Source organism: Otolemur garnettii, unplaced genomic scaffold (assembly GCF_000181295.1).
Source record: "Otolemur garnettii isolate 467f Iridium unplaced genomic scaffold, OtoGar3 scaffold00047, whole genome shotgun sequence".
In the NCBI taxonomy this organism is placed as follows: Eukaryota; Metazoa; Chordata; class Mammalia; order Primates; family Galagidae; genus Otolemur; species Otolemur garnettii.
This window is the reverse complement of record NW_003852442.1, coordinates 7,552,520-7,562,814: the sequence shown is the minus strand read 5'-3', so window position 1 is coordinate 7,562,814 and position 10,295 is coordinate 7,552,520. Positions and strand designations below refer to the sequence as shown.

The window sequence follows — 10,295 nt, the reverse complement described above, 5'->3', positions numbered from 1 at the left end:
ATTGTTGTTTGGTGGGTCCGGGCTGGGGATTCGAACCCGCCACCTTAGGTGTACGTGGCTGGCGCCTTAGCCGGTTGAGCTATAGGCGCCGAGCCGTAAAGTCTGTCTTGTAAAATTTGTAAGTATATAAATACAGAAAGATATTTAGAGATCTTCTATTTCTATTTATAGTCAATTCAGTGTTAAAAGTATATTTTAAAAAGGTAATAATCTAAATGTCAAGTTGCTGTTGACGCTAACCATATAAATAAAAGAGTCCAACTTTCCTGAGTGTATGTTGAGTGAAAGTCTCTTAATTCTAATTGTACACTTATTTATTTTGTTTTGCTCTAGCCAGAATTACTCTATTTCACTATGTTTAAATAATTAAATTGAGTCAAAGCTGATCTGATGGTTGCTCCTCTTTTTAGATGGATAAATGGACTCAAATTTTATTGCCTGATTATGTGTGTTAATGGAGGGAATCAATCATGGGTAGACCAGATTTATCTTGAATTTATAATTTGCTCCCCTGTGTTTATTCAACTCTTGTCATTTGTCAGCTCAGAATGGGTTGCTTCAGATAAAACGGGGATGTCATACTTGGAAGGATCTCCCTTTTGGTTTGAACTCAACTCAGCATCCCTCTCAACTCTCTTCTGAACGTTGTAGGAATGGCAGGGTCAGTGCAATGGCAAACTTAAATAAATTTTACTCATCTGGTTTGCTATTTCTATATAACCTTTTACACCTAGACTAACAGTAATTGAATGCTTGCTCCCAATTCTATTCTTCCAGTTTCTTCTAAAATAAGATTTTCTGTGGCGGTGCCCAGACTAAGTAAGGTCTGTTTCAAGAATCTGGAAGCATTTAAACTAGGTGCATAAATATTTAGAATTGAAATGTCTTTTGGTTGTATTTTTCCCGTGACCAATATGAAGTGCCTTGTTATGTTCAAGGAAGTTACTAATTTCCTTTTTAATGTCTTCCTGCACCCAGCTATCATTCAGCATAAGGTTGTTTAACTTCCATGCCTTTGTGTGAGGTTGAGTGTAATTGCTGGAGTTGAGTTCCACTCAGACTAAGGGCGGTACCTGTGGCTCAGTGGGTAGGGCGCTGGCCCTGTATACCGAGGGTGGCAGGTTCAAATTAGGCCCCAGTCAAGCTACAACAAGATCTCCATTTTTTTCTGATGGCTGTATAATACTCCATAGTGTACATATACCACAGCTTACCAATCCATTCCTGGGTTGAAGGACATTTAGGCTGTTACCACAGTTTAGCGATTGTAAATTGGGCTGTGATAAACAGCCTAGTACAAGTGTTTTTATCGTAAAAGTTTTTTTTTTTCTTCTGGATAGATGCCCAATAGTGGGATTGCAGGATCAAATGGGAGGTCTAGGTTGAGTTCTTTAAGGTTTCTCCATACTTCCTTCCAAAAAGGTTGTATTAGTTTGCATTCCCACCAGCAGTGCAAGAACGTTCCTTTTTCTCCACATCCACACCATCTACAATTTTGAGATTTTGTGATATAGGCCATTCTTGCTGGGGTTAGATGATATCTCAGGGTGGTTTTAATTTGCATTTCTCAAATAATTAGAGATGAAGAGCATTTTTTCATATGGTTAGTAGCCATTCGCCTATCGGCTTTAGAGAAGATTCTGTTCATCTCTCTTCTCCATTGATATAGGGGGTTGTTGGTTTTTTTCTTGTAGGTGATTAACTGAAGTTCTGCATAGATCCTTGTTATTTTGTCAGATTCAAAATATGCAAATATCCTTTCCCATTGAGTAAGTTGTCTCTTTGCTCTGGTTATTGTCTCCTTTGCTGTACAGAAATTTTTCAGTTTTGTAAGATCCCATTTGTTTAATATTTCTGTTGTTGCTATTGCCATGGCAGTCCTCCTCATAAAGTCTTTCCCCAGACCAATATCTTCCAGTGTTTTTCCAGTTCTTTCTTTGAGGATTTTTATCATTTCATGCCTTAGATTTAAGTCCTTTATCCATCTTGAATCAATTTTTGTGAGTGGAGAAAGGTGCGGGTCCAATTTCAGTCTTTTACATGTAGATATCCAGTTCTCCAAGGACCATTTATTAAATAGGGAGTCTTTTCCCTGCTCTTGTTTGGTTTATCGAAGATTAGGTGGCTGTAAGTTGTTGGTTAGTCGTCTATTTTTTTTAGACTCTGGTAAAAACATAATAAGGAAAGAAATTTTTTTGCTATTTGTATTTTGTCTTGTGTATTCTGTAACAAACAAGTAGTAAATGATTATATATTCAGAAAAAATTACACAGCTCTTGTTAAAGCTATATTGATAGGTACTTTCTATTTTGGTTGCTGATATAATGCTATCTTTCTTTTTCTAATATTATTTTGTAATTCTTTTTTATATAGGAATATAATTGATTTTGTATAGTTATTTTTAAGTTAGCTACATCGCTGAATTTTTCTGTTGTTTTTGGTAACTTGCAAGTAACTTGGTAACTCAGAAGTAATGAAATTTGTATTTTTTTTTTACAAACCATTGGGATTTTTAACATATCATAATTGTACTAGCTAGGATCTTTAACTTTACTAGGAGTGGTGGTAATGAGTACACTTATCTCATAATTGATTTGTAGATAATGCTTTTGTTTCCTCATAAAATTGATATATTTATCCCAATGTTATCTTCAATGATTAGGTTAATGTTTTGCCTATAGTTGATGTTCTGTAAATATTCATGGAATAAAGAAGCCTGAAATTAAAAAAAAAAAAAAAAAAGGAGAAGATTTTTACGCAAAAGAAAAAAAAAACTGCAACAAAAAAATTAGCTGGGTGTTGTGGCGGTGCCTGTTGCCCCAGCTACTCAGGAGGCTGAGGCAAGAAAATCACCTAAGCCCAGGAGTTGGAGATTTCTGTGAGCTGTGATACCATTTCACTCTACCAAGGGCGATAAAGTGAGACTCTGTCTCTTTAAAAAAAAAAAAAAAAAAGATTTTCTCTGTGTGTGTATCTTTGAACAATTGAAATATATACACACACGTCTATGCCTTTGCTATTAATATCAAGAGTTTTGCACAAAACTACTATGAGAATGACAAGAAATATGATCTTCAGAGATTATTTGTAAAAGCATTTGATTATAAAAATGATTGCTGTCCTGTGTAAGAGGAATTTTCACTTGCTATTTGCCACATCAACCTTACTAAGTGTGTGCGGGCAGGGACCAAAAGGTGGTTTGTTCTACGAAAATGTCTATGAACAGCTTTGTTCTCTTTTATACCTATATGCAAACCACAAACTGATTATCTCTAGCCAGATTTCATGTTCTTAATTTTAATTTTTTTACATTGATTCTTATTGAGATTCATAAATATTAATAGTTGAAAATAATAATGGACATGCTAAAAAGAGGTACCAGTGAATTATAAAACCAATACATAAATTTTTATTTTCTGATGATGTAACTATAATTAAATGTTAGGATTTAATTCCGTTAAAAATATACTTTCCAGCTTATTTTTTAGTGGTTAATTTATGGTTAGAAGGTTCATTTGACTAGTAAACTATTTTTTCGCATCAGCATGTCAACATTTGAAACAAATTTACTTTTAAGAAAGAGCCAAAAAAAGAAAGAAAGAAAGAAAGAGCCTGTTGGAATTTTTATGCATTTTGATCTAGATCAGGAAATCTAGCCTAAGAAAACAAAGTCTTCTTAGATTTGACATGAAAACAATGGACCTCAAAAGGCAAAATCAATAAATTGGACTTCATCAAAATCAAATTTTACTCTGTGAAAAGTCCCATGAAAAGGATAGAAAGACAAGCTACAGAATGGTTAAAAATGGTTGCAAACCACATATCTGACAAAGGACGGGTCTCTAAAATATATAAAGCATCCTTAAAAGTCAAGTATAAAAAAAAAGAAACAATCCAGTTAAAATATAGGTGTAAGGACTGAATTATTTCCCCCAAATGTGTATGTTGAAGCCGTAATCCCAATGCAACTGTGTTTGGAGATAGGACCTTTTATTTGTGGGGGGAGAGACAAAGTCTCACTCTGCTGCTCTAGGTACAGTGCTGTGGCATCACAGCTCACAGCAACCTCAAACTTTTGGGCTCAAGAGATCCTCTTGCCTCAGCCTCCTGAGTAGCTGGGACTATAGGCACTAGCCACAATGCCCAGCTAATTTTCCTGTTTTTAAGAGAGACAGAATCTCTGTCTTGCTTAGGCCAAACTCCCAAGCTCAAGCAGTCCACCCCACCTCAGCCTTCCAGAGTGCTGGGATTACAGGCATAAGTCACACAGGCTGAGACAGGGACCTTTCAAAAGTAATTAGGTTAAAGGAAGTCACACAGTGGACTTTAATTCTGTAGAACTGATGTCCCTGTAAGGACAGAAGACACCTGAAATGGCTTTCTCTGTGTTCCACAGAGGAAAGGCAGTGACTCCCAGTAAGAAGGCAGTCATCTGCAATCCAGGAAGGGAGGTCTCACAGGCAGCCCTGCTAGCACCTTGATCTTGGAGTTTAACTTCCAGAACTATGAGAAAATGTCTGCTTTTTGTAGCTTCCCAGCCTATGGTATCTTGTTAGGCAGCCAGAGCAAACTAGCATAGTAGGCAAAAGACAGGAGAAGAGGTTTCACGGAGAAGGCGTGCAGAATGCAGGTGAGCAGTAAGTGAGCTCAGTACCACCAGGCACTAGGCAGTTGATAGTAAATCCACGATGAAATATCATTGCACACCATTCAAAATGGCTGAAATACAAAAAATTACGACACATTCTCACTCATCCATTGCTGGTGGGAATGCAAAATGTTGCAGCCATTCTGGAAAACAGTTTAGCTGTTTCTAACAAAATAAAGTGTGCACTTGTGTTCATAGAAACTTCATTTGTAATGGCTGAAACTTGGAAACAACCCAGATGTCCTTCCACAGGCGAATGGTTAAATACATCATGGTCCATCCACTTCGTGGAATGCTTCTCAGCACTAAACAGATGAACCACTGATACACAGAACAGGGTCAGCCTCCAAAGAATAACCCTGAAAGGAAAGAAGCAATCTCAAAAGGCTATGTTCCACTGGCCTTTATTTGCAGAACATTCTCGAAATGACAAAGCTGTAGACATGGAGAACTCATTAATGGTTGTCGGGGTTAAAGGGGGGGGAGGGGAGCTGCTACAAAGGAGAGCATGAGAAATACACGATGGCGATGGAAATGTTTCTCATCATGTCTTCAACACCAGCATCCTGGTTTTCACAGTCTACTGTGGCTTTGCAAGATATTACCATTGGGGGAAACTGGGGAAAGAATGCACAGTATCTTTCTGTATTATTTCTTACAATTGCATGAAAATCTATAATGATCTCAAAATAGTAATTTTAATTTCATAAGTCTGTATCTTTAGCTTTTTTTCATTATCGTTAACCATTCAGAAAAATTCATGTGCCTTGCAAGTTATTCCTTGCCTTGGCGTTTCTATATTTCATTTTATTTTGCTTTTAAGAAAAGTAGTATAAGCCTGTTACATGCATTGTGATTTTAAGAGTAAGATGTATTGCCTCAAAAAATAATGTATACTGTACTTTTAGAAACACCCTCAGGGAGATAAAATTCGCATAGCATACAATTCACTAGGATAAAGTGACCTATTCGATAGCTTTTGGTATATTTACAGCACTGTGTAACCATTACTACACCCAGTTTTAGAGCATTAGACCCTGCTGAGACAACACTCTCTTTTCGTTACGCCATGTCCCCAGCCCTAGGAAACATTAATCTACTTTTTCTCTATATAAGCCTCTTCCTTCAAAAAGAATATTCTGGAAATAAAAGTTTAACAAAATTATTGGTATTCATAATCTTGTTTGCAAATTTCAGATTAATGTGGGGGTACAGATTCCATAGTTTGCATCTGTAGGGTTAAAGTCTGATTTGTAGGTGCGTCCCACATCCAGGTAGCGGGCCATATACCTGTGCAATGTACCCATTGGGTGGGAATTTAACCAACCCCCACCCTCTCCTCACCCCATCCCTCTGACTGAATTTCCTTGAATTTTTCTCTGATGTGCACAGGTAGGTGTTAATCTCTTAGTTCCACTTTAGTACTGGGTAACTGTGATGTTTGTTTTTCCATTCTTGTGATACTTCACTTAGGAACATGGTCTCCAATTTTACCAAGGTTGTTGCAAAGTGAGGAATCCCCATCCATTTTTATGGCTGAATAATATTCCATGGTATACATATGCCACGATTGATTAATCCATTGCTGGGTTTAAGAACACCTGAGCTATTTCCACATCTTTGTCATTGTGAATTGTGCTGTTATGAACGTTCATATGCAAGTGTCTTTATGATAGAACCCTTTTTTTTTTTTCCTTCTGTGTAAATACCTAGTAATAAGAGGGTTGCGGGATCAATTGGCCACTTTTAGCTCTCTGAGTAACCTGCATACTGCCTTCCATGAGGCTGCATTGGTCGGCAGTCCCACCGACAGTGTGCACATGCTCTTCCTCTCTGCATCCACACCAGCATCTGTTGTCTTGGGACTTAATGTAGTGAGCCTTTCTCTGTGGGGTTAGATGATATCTCAGACTTATTTTTAAAAATAATTAACTAATTTTTTATTTCAGGTGTATATGCAAACATGTATTACATCATTTGTGTTTGTAAGGTACTGTCCAAAGTCCAAGTTGTAGCTGAGTCCTTCACCTGGGAAGTCCTTTCCCCTACACTGTACCCAATAGATGTGAACTTACCGAGCCCCATCCCCCTTCCCCTTCTTGAACTTAACTGTGTTTTTCTCTCCTGGGGGCCTATAGTTGTTGTTCTACTATTTTCAGATTAGTACTGAGTACATATGATGCTTGCTTTTCAATTCTTCAGATACTGAGGAGAATGGTCTCCAAATCCATCCAAATAAGTACAAAAGATGCAAAGCCCCATCTTTTATGGGTGCATAGTATTCTCCAGTATTCATAGAGCACAGTTTATTAATCCATTCATGGGTTGGTGGGCACTTGGGTTGTTTCCAGCTCTTTGCGACTGTGAATTGAGCTGCCATCAATATTTGAATGGATAAAGTGTTTTGTTTTTTTTATTCTGGGGTAGAAATGGGATTGTGAGATCAAATGGAAGTTCTACTTTTAGCTCCTTGAAGATTCTCCATAGTTATTTACAAAAAGGCAGTGTTAGTTTGCAGCCCCACCCACAGTGCATGAGTATTCCCCTCTCTCTGCACCCACGCCAGCATCTGCAGCTTTGAGACTTTGTGATGTGGCCTGTTCTCAATGGGGTTAAGTGTTGTGGGCTGTTCCCACTGGGTCAAGGTTTTGTTTTTATTTTTATTTTTTCTAGAGACAGAGTCTCACGTTGTTGCCCTTGGTAGAGTGCTGTAACGTCACAGCTCACAGCAACCTCCAGCTCTTGGGCTTAGTTGATTCTCTTGCCTCAGCCTCCCGAGTAGTTGGGACAACAGGCACCTGCCACAATGCCCAGCTATTTTTTGTTGTAATTTGTCCGGGTTTGAACCTGCCATCCTTTGTATATGGGACTGGCACCCTATCACTGAGTCACAGGCGCTGCCCTCAAGGTGGTTTTTGATTTACACTTCTCTGATGATAGTCATAATCTCAATAGGATACTAAGTTAATTTTCCTAAATGAGTTTCTTTTTTACTTCATACATGGAATTAAATGCTTAGTACATCTGCCTCTCCTATGGAAATAAACTATCTGAATCTCAGGATATGTAATTGTTTTTATACTGAAAAGATAAAAGGTGTTTCTATTTTTTTTTCAAATCTGTATGCCCTGTATTGAATTTAATTGAAAATGGTACAACTTAGGGAATTATTTTTAGATAGCTGATTGTTAATTTGCTTTAAAATTTATGGATACATAATATTTGTACCTATATAAGGGAATATGTGACATTTTGTTACATGCATAGAATGTGTAACGATCAAGTGAGGGGTTGAGGAGATCCATTGCCTCCAACATTTATAGTTTCCGTGCATCAAGAACCCTTCAAGTCCTCTGTCCTGGCTATTTTGAAATGCACGGTCTATACAACTGTAGGTACCACATGCTGCTGTCACATAGCAGAACTTACTCCTGTCTGTCTGTTGACCACCCTCTCTTACTCCCACTCCTTCCCGCACACGCACCTCCCCTGACACTGGTAATGACCATTCTATTTCTTCTTCTCTGAGATCTGGGGATTTTAAACTGCCTTATCCGTGGAATCCTGTCTTTTGAAGACCCGTGGCTTCCATTACTGCCTGCCTGCTGAGTTCTGTTCCACCTCCTCACCCTCCTTTCTCTAAAGCTGCCAGATTCCTTGGGTAGTTCTTCGCACAGTCTGTAAAGAACTGAGATACCATATGCCGCAAACGTCAGTTCATCATGGAAATATTGGCCTTCGCTTTCCTTCTAATTGTTTTGAATTAGCAGTAATTACTTAATCCAATAAAATGTCCTTACTTCGTCTTCTACCTATTGTGAATCTGTAAAATAAGGTTGGCTAACTAAACCGAATAGACATTATTATGGATATGAGAGCATGGGAGCTGCCTAAAGTAGCAAATCGGTTTCATTTCCATAAAAGCATTCATTGCACAGATAGCAGCAATTCAGAGGATTGTTTATTTGTTTCCAGTAGTTCCCTGAAGACATAGACGATGCTTTATTGAGCTAGTTATGATATGATACGAAACTAAGGAAATGTTTTGTCTTACCCTAATCTTATGTAATTTAAACCTTTAGGTAACTCTGAATGTTCCTCTTTCTACAGACAAAAGAAGATTTGATGATATTCTATAATTTAAAGTTATAGCTTCACTTTAATTTTTATACATAGCCTTTCAACAAAAAGCTATGTAATTCTCTCTAAATATAGATCAGGTTAGAACTTTTAAGAACACGAATGTGGGGCGGTGCCTGTGGCTCAAAGGAGTAGGGCACCAGCCCCATATACCGGAGGTGGCGGGTTCAAATCTGACCCTGGCCAAAAACTGCAAAAACAAACAAACAAAAGAACATGACTGTGTTGTTTTCCCTGGCGCAGTATTCTGTGTTCCCCTGCGTTCTTTCCTGGAGCATGTCTAAATGCAGACGCAGCTATAAAGGGGACGTAAGGAAGGGGCCTGATGTGACTGTAAGCGCAGTTTCTCTTGACTCTGGGGAGGGAAACCAAACCCTCAGTGTCGATCCTCAGCTGAATAAATAGACCTTTAAAATTGTCTGCATTCAAGCTGAGAATTGACTTTTGAATCAGGTCCCCAAGAAAAACAGAAGAAAAATAAAATGGATAGAAGCACTGTTTGGTCTACAATTTATAGAAAATAAAATCTAAGGAGTGTGTACCTGTATAAATAGAGTCAATTCTGCGATTTTTAACTATGGAGCCAGGTATCTCTTCTCTGCTGACATAATGAGCTGTCGTTTTGAAATTGCTGTTTTCCAACTTCAGAGAATCAATATGTTTTTTTCCTGCAGGAGGGTAATTTAGATGGGAGAATCTTATCCAGTGTCGGGAGCGTATATGGGGGCAGGAGCTGAACACGAAAGACGGGTGTTTATACTTGACAGGCTGAGAACTTGCTGGTGGCAGCAAGGATGCCTAGTTCATTTCTCCGATTACACTCATCAGCCACACAGATCCAGGGGAATCTCACTCCTGTCAGCTCATCCTGGTGCATTTATATTTCTTTTTCCATACTTTTTGCTGTATAACATTTGTAATTCTTTTCCAAAAGGGAAGCTGAGATATATATAATATGAGAGAGAGAGAGAAAGAGAGAATGGGACAGGGAAGAGAAGAAGTTGTATTGGGACAATAATAATTAATTATATTAATAAATATAATTATAGTTATAAAATTATAATTATTGTCCCAATAATTTATAAAATATATAAATTTATAATTATAAAATTGTATTTATAATTGTGTAGACAATTTTTTTCACATCTCTGAATTTGTATCCCAACCTTTTGAACCTTTTCTGCCTATTTTGAGCCTTCATAAACATCTTGAGAACCCTTTTCTCTACTGTCCTCTACTTCATTCTTACATAGTAAGAGATAATTCTGAATAAAAAGAGCATTTGCATGAGACTATCAGTGTAGCACAGCGTAAGTTGTATCTTGTTTTTTTTGTTAGATGAGGATATTTGGAGGCCCGTCTCTGTTTAGAAAATCACAAGGTTCATTAATGAGAACAGTTAGTTAAGAGTGTAGCTCTGGGCTCGGCGCCTGTGGCTCAAGCGGTTAGGGCGCCAGCCACGTACACCTAGGGTGGTGGGTTCGAATCCCCAGCCCGGACCCGCCAA

The 10,295-nt window shown here is 38.0% G+C and overlaps 1 protein-coding gene across 6 annotated transcripts in view; it reads left to right on the top strand.

The window, feature by feature from the left end:
* The window catches only part of CNTNAP4 (contactin associated protein like 4), a 237,181-nt gene that overhangs the window by 194,004 nt on the left and 32,882 nt on the right, over positions 1–10,295 (top strand). The gene's annotated exons all lie outside the window — the stretch shown is intronic.